Source organism: Haliotis asinina, chromosome 11 (genome assembly GCF_037392515.1).
Source record: "Haliotis asinina isolate JCU_RB_2024 chromosome 11, JCU_Hal_asi_v2, whole genome shotgun sequence".
Classification (NCBI taxonomy): domain Eukaryota; kingdom Metazoa; phylum Mollusca; class Gastropoda; order Lepetellida; family Haliotidae; genus Haliotis; species Haliotis asinina.
The window spans coordinates 34,798,096-34,815,200 of record NC_090290.1 but is presented as its reverse complement, the minus strand read 5'-3'; the positions used below and the strand labels follow the sequence as shown (position 1 = coordinate 34,815,200).

At 38.3% G+C, this 17,105-nt stretch overlaps 1 protein-coding gene across 4 annotated transcripts in view; it reads right to left on the bottom strand.

Moving 5' to 3' along the window:
• LOC137256625 (dnaJ homolog subfamily B member 6-like) overlaps nt 1-16,453 on the bottom strand; it is a 59,387-nt gene extending 42,934 nt beyond the window's left edge. For 3 of the 4 annotated variants that reach the window (XM_067794516.1, XM_067794514.1, XM_067794519.1), the window contains exon 1: nt 16,381-16,448. The gene's annotated coding sequence lies outside the window, so the exon portion shown is untranslated. Of the gene's footprint in view, nt 1-16,380 lie in introns of all 4 variants that reach the window. The other variant, XM_067794510.1, reaches the window with a different exon arrangement.
• Nucleotides 16,454-17,105: the final 652 nt, after the last annotated feature.

Sequence of the window (17,105 nt, the reverse complement as noted above, 5' to 3'; positions counted from 1 at the left end):
TTGGCTTTTCTGGATAGTGAAGATCATTAAGGATGCCCTAGTCAGACACAGTATGCTGTTGCAGGAAGATAAGAGTAACATCTTTCAACATCATTTTGTAAAAGTTAAAATGTGGGCAGGACACAGAACCACCGACTTTCAGATCTCTGGAGTAGATATCTCTATTCCCTACACTACCGGCTGTCACTTGTTGAATGACTATTTGATTAGAACATGTGACATATAACAGCCAATTATTTGCACATCAGAGAAAAGCAATACCTGGCCACATTCAGTCAGCAGTAACACCTGTATCCACAAGCACCTTCTGCCAGTCTAGGGCCTCCTCCCAGTCTGGGAGAGCTATCCGTAGGATGCATTCCTATGCCTATCTCTATGCAGTTCACCCTGCCTAATTTAGCCGCTTGAGTCATACTGCTGAAAACCCAGAGGTCTACAAGACCTGCACTTCTCATAGCCATCACACCCCATTTCAACTTGCTCACAACCATTTGGGAACCCACCTGTCGTGTGACATTTGTATCCCTCTTGAAACCAGACTGTCCACTAGAACCTCACCAGTTGGACAGGAAGTGAGACCAGCAGGTACAGCATGGAGTTATAGCAAAGGGGAAGGAGGGTTGTAGAGGTTGCATGTGGGGGAGGGGCTGCTGTTCCTTCCGCTACCTGGCAGTACTAACTGCTGACTGTCAAGATTACCATCTGTTACGCATCAACATTAATAAACACTGTCTTTAGTCCATGGGAACCTTTTCCATGATGCCTTCCATGTTTAAGTTACCTTTCAGTGATACAAGGAAATGGCTCCTGTGATCATCAAGATCACCATCTGCTTTTTACGCATACAAAATAAAATCTTTAACCAAATTGTACTTGGTTCGAAAAAACCTCAAAGAGGGACACTTTGTAACCCTACCAGTGATATATAGAGGACATCATATGAGTGCCCATGTCATACTATGTACAACACGAGTACATGTACCTAAATGTTGGTATTTCCCAAGGTGGAGCGAGGGATATACCAATATTCAGGCACAACAGTGCCTGAAACATAGTATATAAACAGTATGTCATGGTATGAATATAATATTCTGTTTATTACAGAAGCCGTTAAATTGAGGAAAATAAACCCAAACCTACTTTCAAACATGGTCTGACTACCCGTTGTTGCCGCCCGCATGCAGAATGCAACATCACAGAAGATTTGTGATGTCATGGCATTGTTCATGACATCATGTCATCATATCAAAGTGATATTTTGCCCTAGGGCATCAAATGAAAAATCTGAAGACCAATATGTGTGCCCTTATAGGTAATAAGCTTGTTTGCATGCTTCTAAAGGAAATGACTGTTCCCCATTTGCCATCCATTAATACAGCAACAGATATAGATGGTATCAGTTGATTACCACATCGTCTCACCTTCCACTGTAGCAATATAGAGGGTTGTACCTTGCCCTACTAAACTAGGGGTACAGGCTACCTATTCTGGAAATGTTCATGTCCTATGACCTTCATCAGCTCATTCTTAACACATTGGCTATGATCAAAGACTCTCAGGGATATGAACACTGAGAATAAAGGCTCTGAAGACATGCAAAAGGTCATACAGGAAATATGAGGGTCATGCAAAGAAATAGAGTAGTGTACAATATTATAAGATTATATAATATCTATCACAAATACTGGATACTTCTTGTGGAGAACATGGTCCATTCCACACATCAGTGTGTACCTGTCACATTTCTTCATCCATTAAAAGCCTGAAAATACATTCTTCAAATGGGGGGTTCAAAATTAAAGGCGATCCTTCAGTTGTCTCAAAAAGAACTTACATCACGGAACTCACTATAACTGCCAAACATCAGGGTTATGAGATGGTCCCCATAACGCCTGTGTATATGTACATCCTAGTGTTGGGAATCAGAAACCAAATCCAGATCACAGGACTTGTGGTGAACGCTTATCAGTTATATCTGACCAGTATACTGTATTTGGTGTGATATTAGCTCCAAACAGTGCAGAAGTGTATATTATTACCCAGTAACTATAGTGGAAAGGATTTCAGTTTAATCAGTTTCCAAACAATAAAAACATTGGAAAACAAATTCAATCTGTATATGGGTTTACCAGTCCTTCTCTAGGTATTTTCTTAGCACCAAAGTAATATATTTAATATCTAAAGAAAACTGATGAAACTATAAATCACAGCATGACTTTCAGTCCTCAAAATATGTGATCAAATAACGTTTCCATCAATATTTGGCAGCTAAAAATGTGCTGAAACTTGACATCTGATACCAGTCCAGCCAGTAATAAGCTATTTCAGTACATCCTCAACTCTGTCAATGAAACACTGTGAGCAGTTTCCTCTGTATACCTCACATCTATGTCTGAACATGATGATGCTACCTGACAACACGCTGCTGCGTGGGAGTGTTTGCCAAATCAGTACTGGAAAAACAGACAAACACTGTGTCTATCTCAATCTCAGCTCCTCTGATAACCTGGAGAGTCAGGTTCCTACCATTGGTTAGAGTGCTTGCACAATAGCTGTAATTTAGCAGAGCTATGTATATCAGACATCAATGTCCACCATGGACGTTTGGCAGATACCACAGGAACTACACACTTATCAAGCAGTGAAGGATGCCAAATGGAAAGGTATACCTCTTATAACTGAATACTAGTAGTGTTCCGATTAATCAAAATAATCGCACAGATTGGTCGTAGTGATCAAGTGTGCAAGCACCTCGTTGAACCAATCATCAATTGTGAGATTTTAACCATTTCTCAACACTACTAAGTATGAACAAATAGAAAAATGACCATTGCAAGACAGCAGCTGTAAAAAATTATATTTGAACATTTGGAACAGGGCACCAAGTTGTCTGATATTCTAGTCAACCTAGTGACAAGCTGACTACAATTGCAGACATTACTACCCAGAAGAATACAGGCAGTCACCACATAAATTATGTCAACTGTAACTGACACCTAACTCTTAGGTAGTTTTCTTTCCTTGACTATCTATTTCAAACATTATACAAAAAGAAGTGGTCCTTATCATGTGGATGCCTACAGACACTATCAGCTTGGGAACTAAGAATATAAACCTATAAATTACACTGGCTGACAGTCCCTGGACCACACTATCCTACTGACAAACCATCCTAGTCTAACATACAGACCCAGATGAAAATATATCAAGTAATCCTAAGCAAGTCTAGAAAATATTACAAGTCTACATTTCCACAGCTTCAGAAAGTCTCAGGGCTCCTTTTCATTATATTTTATTTGTTTTATTATGAGCTTTTTCAATGTAAAATATGTTCATTTAAGAGACAAGTTGGTAGTCTATAGTCTTTCTTTCAAAGTTAATTTCCTCCGATTCTGAATTTCCCATCTCACTGGGGCTCACTTTCAATTTAAATGGGTTTATTTGTTACGATCAAAATTATATGAGAGAATAAGTGTTAGCCTAATCTACACCCAACAATAATATACTAGGTAATAACATCATTTGTTGATCACATATAAGCCATAATACAACCAACAGAGTTAGGAAGAACTCAGTTAAAAATATATCTTATGTGAACTGGAGCACGTAGTGTTCATGCATGCACATCAGTGTGTTATCTATGTTATCCCAAGGGCATTGCAGTTGTTTTAATGCGAATCTTAATGGTTGGAATGACCTATATTCACACTAGAAACTACCTCATAACTAAAGATACTCTATAAAATTCTGAGAGTTGTTTTCTACATTCCAAACACACTGCAAATAAAACCTGCATGTATCACCCTCAATATATAATGTTTCAGCTATTTTAATATTGGTTGACCTAGTTAAAACACTTCCTGCTTTGGTGAACTACAATACATATTTCATCACGATGCAATGTACAGCTGATATCTTTATAATCAATCAATCAATCAGGTTATTGCATGAAGGCCAGTGGCCCATATACGAAATATATATGTATAGGATGTACAACATATACAACATATGACACAAGTTACAGTGAATCTCTTCTCAATATGAGCGCATGGTGAGTAAATAGATACTACAATACACAAGTTGTCATCTAGCAGGGACAGTATTTATCTCACTGATAAGAACATTGCCTTTGATAAAATGTACATATATTATGTTATTTGTAACAACAATTTTACAGACTTCATACAAAAAATCATGCTTCCAGAAAGGCAATGATCATAGTAATGCTGTATCATACATTACATCAGCATGTCCAGCTCATTGTTATTTCACGACTGAACTCTCAACACTGCAATAATACAATATTAGATCATGTAGATGGTTGTGGCCTGTCAATATTGAAAGTCTGGGTTGGTGAATCAAGTGATCTGTACTGCACAGAACAAACAAATCAACAAAGTACATGAAAACATTTGGCTGCCTCTACAAAATGTGCAGGGTGCTGAAGACTTGTTCTCACATGATATCTACACTTGGGTGTATCCCATTAGAAGCCATGGATAATTTGTGCCAAAAATTATAACATGTATTTTTAGCTTTTGTTTTCTTTTTGTTTTTCTTCTTAACTTTGGAATTTCACTTTCAGCAGACATCAAATTATTTGCATTTTCCCACGGGAAGCCATAACATTTCATGAAATATATCTGATAGTTGATGTAAATAATGTTTGAAATTTATACTTGATATCTGCTGATGTTTTCCCGATACTTATGACTTCCATATTTTTGTTATACTTGAACATTCTGAGAAGTAATTTCCTGGAAGTCACACTGCCCTTGAGATCTTACTAAACGGTTTAGGAAAACCCTGGCTTCAAAACATCAAAAATGTCAGAAAATCTGTTTGCCATACCAACACACAAGCACTGATGTCAACACCATATCTCAATACTATCAATAAACATGAATGAACTAATTTTGTTTAAATATTTACTTTCACCATGTTTGAACTAACATGTCATGCATACAGGCAAACATGTCAAAATCTGGAACAGTGTAGACGTGACAACACAGGACAGGTTCATCATCACAGGTGGTGCATACTATTTCATACTGTCCCCAAACACCAAACATGATAAAATCAGCCAAGTGTCAGATCAGTAAGGGAATGTCCAAACAATCTCAAGCAAACAATGGCCTTTGTCCAGGCAATTATAGGACCTTGTGGGGTCTCCTGGCCTGAATAATCACTCTTCAGTCTGCTAAAATAACATTTTGCATTGTAATAAATTTATCTAGATGCTTAAATAAAAATAATTCTGTAAGAGAATCCTGATGAACATTCAGATGCCCTTTTCACAGCATTCCTTTCCACTACACAAATGTAGAGCTATGAAGATCGCAACTCCATTTCTAAGTTTCTTTGACATGGACCTCAGATTGTCTGAGTACTATGATCACATTGTGGGACTGACCCAAGACCTAAGAATGGCACAAGCTCAGGCTATTATTTCACTACTGAGAAAATGGAATTAAAGCAATTGAAAGGGGAAAAATAGATGCTTTGGGGGCTTTCGCTCTTAGATCTAAGCCAGCCTAAGGAAATGAAAAATGGTAACTAAAGGGTTAAATTCATAGTAAACCCACTGGACAGACATAACCAGGATAATTGTGAGGCAATGCTGCAACTTAGTACAGGCAAGAGTCAATCACATTATTATGATGGTAAAGCAATGAAGAACTTTGCTGGGGACACCACTGAATCTTTCTACGGATTGAGCAAGGAGCAACAAGGCCTAATGTGTATAGTTGATAATCCATCCACATGGTGAAGATGAACTATGTTCATCAGTCAGCGAAGAAGTATTATTGCTAGTTCTAAACCTTTCATGAAGATGTTTCAGGTTTCTTTCACAAGGGACAGAAAACTGTATATGCAGATGTAATTCTGCTCTGATACAATGTTAGAGTAAACATTGACAACAACCTCTGGCAAGGTGTGAAAGGAGACTGGGAAATGACAGCTTATGTGACCTCATCAATCTAAGAGAAAACTATTACTGATATTGGATAGTAATACAATCCCTGTCATCGTTTTAGGATCCTACCAGCTGCTTAGTAAAACACAAGAAAATCTTTACAAATGCCCCTTGAACATACTACACAAAACCTTCAAGTTTCTATCTGGTTGAGATAGCAGCTTGGTCAACAATGTCACTCCTTGAACATACTATTTTTTATGTAGCTCCTTGCAACTTTTCAACTCTCATGCCTCAAATTCTGTGACCAATATTGATGCTGAAGACATTACAACAGGAATGTCAGGATAAGAACAATCTGCATGAAAATTGAGACATACGTTAGTCTGCAGAGCAATCAAGGGACACAACACAAAGCAACACACACACACAAACACAAACACACACAGAGAGAGAGGGGGGTAACAAACCAAGCCTAAACCAATACAGGAATTGACATTTTGTGGAACACAAAGGGAGGCAACTCATTTTCGGAACAATGCACAGCCCACCTCAAAATGTGGTCAAAAATCTATCTTCACAATACAAGAAAATGTGGCAACTCTAGATTTCTGCAGCTTCTGGAATGAAGGTTTCAGGGATCCTTTTCTTCATATTTTATGTTTTTTTTACTATGAACCTTTTTTCTGTAAATAAGTTCAATTCGCAGACCAGCTGTTAGTCTACTGGAATATAAAGTAGAGCAGAACTGTGTTTCTGTAACCAATCCATGGCTGGTTATCTGAGGCAGGTGGCTCCAGTTCCCGCTGGCCTCTCCAGTTTATCAGGGCAGGAGCGTGTCAGCCTCCCCAGCAAGCTTCCACCTCTCAACACCCAGGGTTGCCTCCCCTGCCCCTTCACCCAAGAGAAACCACATCCCTCACATGCCTTGCTTATCAACCTCACCTAGTTATATACAGCCTAACTAGGCTCAATTATACACTCGTTAGACTTGGTGGACGGATTGAGGTATACAAATAGCATGGGAAGCAACTGCTGTAGAATTTCATTTGGTATGTTGCTAAATCAGTTTGTCATCTTGTCTGGTTAAAAGAAACATGGGCATCTTTCCTGACTTAATTAAGAAATGGGTTGGGGAATGTTTTAACTTTCAAAGGCATGATAAGGAGAGCAATGGATATCTTGAGGACATGATATAAATAACATGGTGGCTGTGAGCTCTTAAACTCCTCTGTGGGAAACATCAGTAAAAGTAAGGGAGATAACCTGGGATTGGGGTGGCGATGGTGGGGAGAGAGCAGGTTGTGTGATCTTAAGCCTATTAAGATAAGATTTGTTTGTTTGTTGTTCAAGGCTTCAGTCAGTAACATCCCAGCTGTACAATGTTGACCGTAAATAATTAAGTGAGGACATGACAATCTAGTGACTGATTGTATGGGTCTGACCTACCGATATGTTTGATCACCACCTACAACAAACACAGATTGTTGGGGACCAACTATATGTTGATATACCATCTGCCTAAACTGTTCTTTAATCTGGTGAGCACACTTGTGAGGGCAACAATAAAACACTAACCTCTATCATGTATCAGAGTTATGTAGACAACACAAAATGACAGTGAAATGACAAAAAACGTATTTGAAAGTTCAGTGGGTCACATTATTTGTTAACCATTTAATGCTGCATGCAGTAATACTGCAGCCACATGAAAGAGGTCGACAAATTATCACGTTTGGACCAGACAATCCAGTGACTGACACCACTGGCATCAATAAAAAAAAAACTAAAATACAATGACATGCATTAACCATGTAAGCTAACCTAACTGCATCTTGCACTACATTCAAATACCATAAGATATCTCAGTGACACCCACAATTTCTGGAAATCTGGATATGAATTATACATTGAATATACTTTTCTCGATAGAAGGCATTACCTTAAAGAGAGTGTTTCTCACAACCCTTTCCCAGTAACTCTTCCTTTGATCCCTATCCCAACCAATGGCACCAAATAAACTTACTGACTATCATAGAGATGGTTTGGGCAGACTCTTCATAGTGGATATTTCTACAAATCAAGACATGCATCTCTGTGATCACAATTAAGTGTTGAAAATGTTAAAGTTTAAATGGAAAATAGAAACCAGCACAGGCAATATGACAGGCAATGAGATACCAAGATACTGAATAACCTGAAAAGTGTAATGTTAAGAATGTTAAGTGATACTTTAGATGTTCAGAAATAAGCCATCAAATATAAGCCGCAGTCTAAAGACGACTGTCAAAAAGCAATTCCAAACTGTGCACCAGACATGAAACATTAGATCTGGAGGCCTTCACAAGCATCTGAACCTACAAATGCCAACTCGTGCCAACTCGCCAAGCCTAGACCCTGATATGGTTCATGCTGACACACCAACACAAGAGACCTGCCTAGGTGAGAAGTGTGTTCTGTTCCTTGCACACACTTCCCTACCTCCTGGGCAAACACTGGCAACACTACAGCTTACAATGAGGTTGAGGGTGCAATACGCAGTCTCCTTCTTGCAAATTGGACAGGTATTTCACACCTGCACTAACGAGACAAACTTATGTCTCACTCCCACTGCTTTGCTTATGTCATGATTAATGATTACTGTGTCTTCTCAATGACAGGTTTTGATGAAATCACCCCAAACAATGACCATGTCATCTGTGTTCAAAGCTTGGTGAATCTGTGGTAACAGCTTGTTAGTCAATAACAAATATTTCACACTCCATAGAGAATCATATACAATGGACATGTTTGAACGAATTTTAAGTTTTGGTCATTAAGTTGGTTTTCTTTTCTCTTTAGAACAAGACACTGTCATCTTGATAAGGTTTCCAGTATGCAGTAACCAAAATTAGCCATGTGAACCCACACTTGCATCTTGACAACATTGTCAATATACTTTATATAGTCGGCAGGGTAAGACACAGACATTTGTCTCCTGGCACAAGTCATATGGTTGGTTGGTTTGCTGTTTAAAGCCATTCTCAGCAATACTCCAGTCATATGGCTGTGGTTATGTCCAGAAGGACTAGCTGTGTAAATTTACATTATTCAAACATCTATGTCTATGACTCTAGTAAAATCTACAGTGAATAGCTGTTTAATCATGCTTTATATCAAATCTGGTTACTTTACATAAACTTAAGTCAAAAATGATCAAAGGACTAGCTGGGTATCACCAATGGTGTCTGTTAAAGGTCACATGCAAACAAAAAATCAAACATAATTAACACACAGTTATCACTTATTCTAAGATGCTTCGGTGAAAGATCAAAGGTGCCGACAACACTTTATCAGACAATAATGTGCACTTTTTGAATTACGTCACAATGTGTTGTCGTCGCTGTGCCATTCCAGTCTGCCCCCTCGTAATCAAACTTTTTTGCATTATGTCACAATGTAGCCGATGTCACGATGGATGTCAGTTGCCATCGCCTTGTACAGCCTCCCTCAGTAAACTGCTTCGTCGCATCCCGTTTCTTGATTTGCAGTTGCATCAAACAGCTAACATCACCAGTGGAAACATTATGTTTATGTTTGCTGAAGGATAAAATGCTTTATAGTTCGACTCAAAACTTTACAGAGACACGGTCATGTTTGCAATGTTTACATTCCCACCATGCAATCGTGGAATGTCGCATGACTATTCAGCTACCGCTGAATGTACTGATCTAAACTTTCGTTGGTAGTAGAAATGAGACAGTCATTTTGCATTGAATGGTTTAAGAGAATCACAGATGCAATTAAAATGATCTAGAGAAGATATTTATCCCAAACATAAACCTTCATCAAACTGTTCATCATTTGTTCCTCTAGTAACGTTTGTCTTAACGTAGGGGGCTGACACGTCAAAAGAACAGCGCGTCAGTTAGCCCTGTGCGAGGATTCCTAATTTTGGTCACAGACACCGTTGTTTGTTTTCTGCCATAGATTAATCAAAATTAGGCTTAGAAATTATTAAATATGGCATCTCAGAAAAGTAGAAAAATAGTTAAAGCATGAGGATGCTTGCGTCCTCGTGCTTTAACAATATAATAGTTCAGGGCGAAAGTGTGCTTTATTACACTATACATGGTGGTAGAGCGAACTGTAGTTCTTAAATCATGATATATAAAATGTATTGCTGATTAAGAAGTGAGTGAGTGAGTGAGTTTAGTTTTACGTTGCGCATAGCAATATTCCAGCTATATGGCGACGGTCTGTACATAATCGAGTCTGGACCAGACAATCCAGTGATCAACAACATGAGCATCGATCTGCGCAATGGGGAACCAATGACATGTGTCAACCAAGTCAGCTAGTCTGACCACCCGATCCCGTTAGTCGCCTCTTACGACAAGCATAGTCACCTTTTATGGCAAGCATGGGTTGCTTAAGGCCTATTCTACCCTGGGACCTTCACGGGTCCTGATTAAGAAGAAACAAATAAAATTATAAGTGTATAATCGCAAAACAAATGTGCAATAATTTGTACTTGGGTTCACCTCCCTCAAAACGAAGCAGCCATGGATCAGAACCCAGTCAGAGCCGGTGGGTGTGCATTCAAGTTTAATGAAACCTTTTCATTGGCCACTGGTTCTTTTGTTGATATGTTTAGATGGCTCTTTGTTTATGATTTGCATGCCTGATAGATGTTAATTTCAAACTGCATGTGGTCAGTGATTGAAGTTGTGCATTGCACATTGTCATTAGCAGACAGGCAGGCAGACATATAGGTGTCAATATACCAGATACTGAGTTCTCTCTGTGACTGCTTATCACAATCAATATTTGTTTTCATCGTTTTTTTCCCCAACTTTACAGGTTGAATTGGCATTTTTGATGATTTGTTTTGGTAAGTCACACCTAAAGGAATCAGAATCCGCAAAGTTGTGTTTTACGTTGCATGTGACCTTTCATGAACAGACCTGAAACTGAACATACACAAGGAAACCTAACCTGTACACAGTAAGTACATGTACACTTTGGCCAAACTAGTCAAACCACACATTTCTAGTTAGACCAGTCCAGTAAAGGTACAGAAAATACAGACAAGTAATGTAAACAAGGAACAAGCAACAGAAAAGGAAGTATTCAGTATATAGGGATGTCAGCAGAATAGGTAATGTAGTAGCCTGACACTTGACATCTTCAAATTGACAAGAAAGGGTTCTCAGCATCACAAGTCATTCATGGTAATGCCACTGCATGTTCAGTCTGTAATGAACTCTGAACTTTAAGCAGCCCCCAACCCAAGTCAGTGTTTAATATTCAGCTTAAATATGACAAAGACTAGTAAATGTTAATGTGTGGACTTGTTCTAAGTTCTATACACAAGGTGTATGCTGAAAGTAATAACATTATTACCTGGTCAGTTGATCAGTGTGCACTACAACCCAAACTTACTCAGCTGTTTGTGAGGTGCTAGACGGTTACCAGTCATATGACATCACATCCCACTTGGCACCCATTCACTGCTAGATGTAAAGAGGCAATTCTAAACAAACTCACTTGCCTCAGTTGAGACCACATGTGTTAAAGTGAATACATGTGATTCACTGTAGCACAGAAGTCCCTATAACATAAGTCTCAGAAACTCTCAGGAGTCAAGCTCACAAATGTGGTCACCCATCCAAAGATTCTCCATTATCAATGTTGTTTCATTTTAAGTTGTGTGTGACCTGTGCTCATTGCACACGACCACACACCACTGTTACAATGCATGCCTGTTCAGCCTTGTGTAATCAACATGATCATTTCTTATGCCTTATTGATCTTAATTCATGGGTTACTTGCACTTGAATGTGAGACCTGCACCTGCTGCAGTTGAACCTACCTAACATATCAAATATCAATCAGAGGTACAACTGTGGCAGTGTGTGGTTGTCGTGTTCCGATGATCGGAAATATCACTAAATTGATCAAAAGAAGGATAAAAAATAATTATTGATTGGAAAAACATATTTTCAATCAATCAGAAGGTTGCTGATTTGGTAAAACACACTTTAATAAAGTTAAAGGAGTAGCCTAGTGAAACTAACTAAAAATGCTTTATGGTTCAACTTCTTTGTTATTTAAGTTGAACCATAAAGCAATTTTAGTTTGATTCCACCAACTTCTAAATGCCTTTGACACAACATAGCAGCCTAGTGGTTGAAAAAGTTTACTTGCCATGCCAAATAACTGGGTTTAATTCCCCACATGGATACAATGCACAAAACCCATTTCCGATGTCCCCTGCAGGGATATTGCAGAAAAGGAGACATTATACCACACTCACTCACTAAGTGTTTAAATGTGAAATTACTCATCTTATGATGAAAGCCATACATACAACATACATTTATTCTAATCTGAAGCCCAAGTTAAGCAGAATTATTTTCAATCTAGCAAGTTCAGCTAGTAACAGTCTAATAATAACTGACAGCAACAAAACCTACAAATAATAGCTCATAGCCAGGTTTGCACGTGTGGACTAAAACATATTTGGCAAAGTCTCTTGCACATTTATTTCTGAGAGCAGGGTTGAACATATTTACAGGTAAAAAGTTACCTGGCCCAACAGGTATTCCAACAACTGTCTGACAATTCCATAGTGGTGATATTTTACTGTTGTATCACTTCCCATCAGTACACCTTGCACAAAGACCATGCAATTACTGCATTCACACCTTTATGTTACACCTAGGTATTTACTGATGCTGAAACTGAGAAAGGTTAGAGTGTGTTTCACTGCCAGGTCACGCTGACCTGGTACTGTCAACATTAACTAACTTCTAGGGTGTGGCAGCAGCACTCTGGCCTCCAAAACATGTCTAGAGATCTTAAACCTCCCAGAATACACTCTGCATGGTTTTACATGACAAATAATATCTTATGCCTTGTTGCTGCACATTAGCTCATATCAACCATGATCAAACATGATCAGCAAGAACAAAAACAATGGTCATTTTAATGAACATCTGTGCGTCAGACAACAAAATCCATTAATGTGAACTTGGCTAGATAGATGTGTTGTGACTCATTTGGAGCACAAACACTAAAATACGACGACTGACAAGGCATTTTCAGTCACCAGATCTTCTGATACTGGGATAAGAAAATTTTCAAAAGTAAAGGGCATAGAAAACACCAAAAACCTATTCATCTAGCAGAAACTATTCTGCAGCCCTGGGTGAACAGCCCTAAACACTATCAACAAACTCTTTACAGTTCATTGTGTCCACAATAAAAGGGCCCTGTCTACTGCACTAGACATAATATCCTGGACATGTGACTCTTCTTATGATATCCATTTATAGAGGATACTAAACGACCTTCCGTTTAGTGCCATTTTTATTAAACGAGTTAATGATTTGGTATCAAATGAACGCAAGCGAGATTGATACTAAATCTTCAATGAGTTTAATAAAAATGATATTTCACGGAAGCGAGTTTAGTATTCTGTTTATTACTCGCCAACATAAATTGACAGAAACTGCCGTGAAATTCCCTACAGTGTGACCACTCTCAGCTTTCTGAGTCAAGCAAGGGCTAGTAAAACTAAGACATCGGCATTAGCATTGTGACGTCACAACTTTGAACCATTTTGACATCATACGTCAAGCGGTATTACACTAGTGTAATATTGCCGTGAAAATATTACACTGCCTTATCTTCAACGGGCGAGTAATAAAATATATATTTAAACAATTTGTCCATTACTAGGATTAGTGTATATTAATTTTAATGAAATCTGTCATGACTACTGAATATGAACAATCTCCAGATATTTCAATCTGTCCACCAGTCTTACCATCTAGTACCTGAAAGAATGTTGGCATGTTCCCAAATCTGGGTGAGATCTGAACAGTTGCCAGAAATGTACCTCGAGGTAGATTCCAGAAAGTCCATGCAGTCTTACTGATACCTTCTAGCAGGGTAATAAATCCACGGGGGTGCATTAGGACATTGAGGTTGGTTGACACCACTTGACTCTGGAGTTCCTGAATTTCTTAATATTACTATTAACATGATTTGGTAATGACAACAGTGAACGTGTTGACTGAAAATGGCTTTACATAATTATTTCTGTAATACCACCAGGTTTACCAAGAAATGTTCTGGGACTGACATTTGGCTCTAAGTCTGCAGCAAAACTCATCTAAAAATCCGCAAATGGAATTACAGGTTTCACACTTCTTACATCCGATCTCATTGCTATGTTTCAATGACATCACCAATAAAAGTGTAAAATATTTTAATGCATGAAGAGCAATTTAAAAAAAACTCCCACTTTTTGAACAAAATAATGTTTTTTCTCAAACTGCCAACCAGGGGAACTTGTTAATAATCCTAGACAGATCCCATATCACAGTAGGAGACAATACAGATGGGCATCACACATTTTTAACCAATATTGCTGCCTGTGCATGCCATCTTTATGACACCTTGTGTCAACTTAACGGAGAAAGATTGTAGCTAACATCAGCCATGTGTTTAAAGTACATTGTAAATATATGCGAACACCCTTAAGAAAATCAAGCACCAGAAGGTTCATTTCTGCACTTCACAACACTAACCCAAAAGGAGAAAGATACAACACCATAGTCAAATTTGAAATGAGAAAATTGCTAGGGTGCCATCACGACATCAAAAACCCTGGAGACAGAAGGCCTTGACTAAACTCTGCTGAACTCAATATACCTTATGGTTCAACTTCTCTATGATACAAGGTCACAACGTTTCGAGAGTGTTACTAGTCTCTTCTTCTGGTGAAGTGATGGTAAAACTAAAGGGATGTGGTATATATACACACAACAGTAGACAGATAACAATGGGTAACAAGATATACAGGTTTCTAGGAACTGATGTGCAGGCTTCGACTGATTGATGTACAGGCTTCACCTGATTGGTGTGCAGGTTTTATTGGTGGTTTCATAGGCTAATTAGGTTAACGAGTTACAGGTAAAGATGTTTAGATAAAGGTTAGTTACTGAGGATAAGGTGCTTCCATGCATTGGGTAGGCAAACACCACTGTCTCTGTTGATCGAGGGTTTGTTCCGTTTGATTGCAATGGCTTCTAGGAGCTTGCATCTTTTGAAGTCATTAACGTTCCTAACTAATCTCCTGGTGTTGTCCCATACAATCTTATGATTGCGGTTGTGCATTATGTATTCACATACAGCAAACTTCTGATCCAAATTTTGAACTGATGTTTGAATTGATGTACATCTTTAGTGTGTCATACAACTGATACAAAAAGAGTGTGAAACTTTGTATTTTGCATGAGTTTTGTTTAAGTCATATGACCCACTTGCTTCAGGATAATAATTTCTTTGTTACCCTTTTAGTCACAAATGAATGAAATGACTCAACGACTGAAACCCAAAGTGTGGGTTCTGAAGTAGATTCTGTGTGAAGCTTCACAGCCCTCACATAATTTCAAATGGGAAGATTCAAGAAGCCATAAACCACTTGGGAGTAAAACCTTGAAATGGTAAGATATTGGAACTTCTAAACCAACTGGAAAAACTTGAGTGGAAAGACTCTGGAAATAGTAACCACCCTCAAAATAGATTGAAGTGGGAAATTCAGGAAGCTCTAACCCCCTTGGAAACAATATGAAGTGAATCCACTATAATCTTGTTAACCTTTGCTGGGCTTTGATTCTGGAAGTACTGAAGTCTACAGACAAATGATAGAGGTCTGAGGTCTGTAGAGATTGGGAGGTGAATTGTCAAGGTGGTGGGAATAAGACACTCAAATATAGATAAGGAAGTTTAGTATTTTCATGCTATGACTTGAAGGCAGAGACAAATGTAACCATTGCCAACAGTTCAATTAATTCAATAGAATTCCTCCAAATGTCCAAACATAACCATTATCACAATGTTGGGAAGTGAACCTTCAAGGTGGTGGAATAATAAGATAATGAAGAAGAGTTCAGGAAGTATGGGCTTTTCGTGTTATGTGTTTAAGGCAGGCTTAAATTCTGGCGGAAGAAGTGGAGATTCATTATTTCAAAACAGTTCTACAAACTGTTCGAAACACGACCTTTATGGCCAGCTGACTATCAGAGTGTGTGAACGTCTCCATATTGTCAGATCAAGTCTTGGATTGCATTATAAGTGTTTATCAACAAAGCAATTAATTCTTTACAAGGTGAAATTCTATACGGACACGAATGCGTAATCTGTCTAAAATTAACACATTTCTGAAACGAAAGGAGCTATGGGTAGATATCGTTGTGTCTATCAATACTCATTTCCGATCTAACATCAAGTGGCTGTAACGGTCTTGTACACAGTACAGTCGTCACCACTGAAAAATGAAAAAAAAGAATGGCCCGTTTCGTTTCAGGGCATATTCTAAAACAAAGTCGGATTATCGTGCAGCGTGGTTGAGGTAAAGTAACAATAAATTACCATGTTAATCCTTAAAAGATTAGTGATCCACAACTCACCTAACGATAATAGTTCCTTATGACACAATATGGACTGACCTCCTGTTTCTATTTATAAACACACATATGATCTCGCTCTCGCGAGAATATTACATAATTGAACATTCTGATCTGACGGGTAAAAATACAAATATTGCAGTCAGTATAAACAAAATGTGAACAATAATTTGTCTTGATACTGTTTTATGAAGTACTTATAGTTATATCGTATCAGGGGTTTCCATGACTACAAACAACGAGGCCGGACCCGACTGGATTCGCGTATCACATGCGCATGATATAAGAGCTATCTAGCTTCAGCGTTGTATGCCCGTCCTGAAAAAGTTTTACCCAGTCTTGGCCCATCATTGTTTCACATGTCTAACGAATATGGTGTTCACTATCTAACCCCAACAATGCGTTATTGTTTATCAAATGAACTTGATTATTTCCTCGAACATCACGTTTTTCACAACACAAAAGGTGAAAACCTATATTTAGATACTAGCGTTAGTGTGTTGGTACTCTGGGTTAAAACATTGAAAACTGGTTGGTCTGGATGTGTCTATATCAGTTTATAATAACATGATCAAGCTTATATTTAAAGCTTTGTTTTAAATATTTGATCCTGTACAACATCATCACCATCCCCAAACTTTTCTTTATTTCTTTGTGCCATGACTGGTTGTCAGAAGTGTGATCAGCTTCCATCCACATCGTCTGTTGGTACAAGAATCAGATTTTAC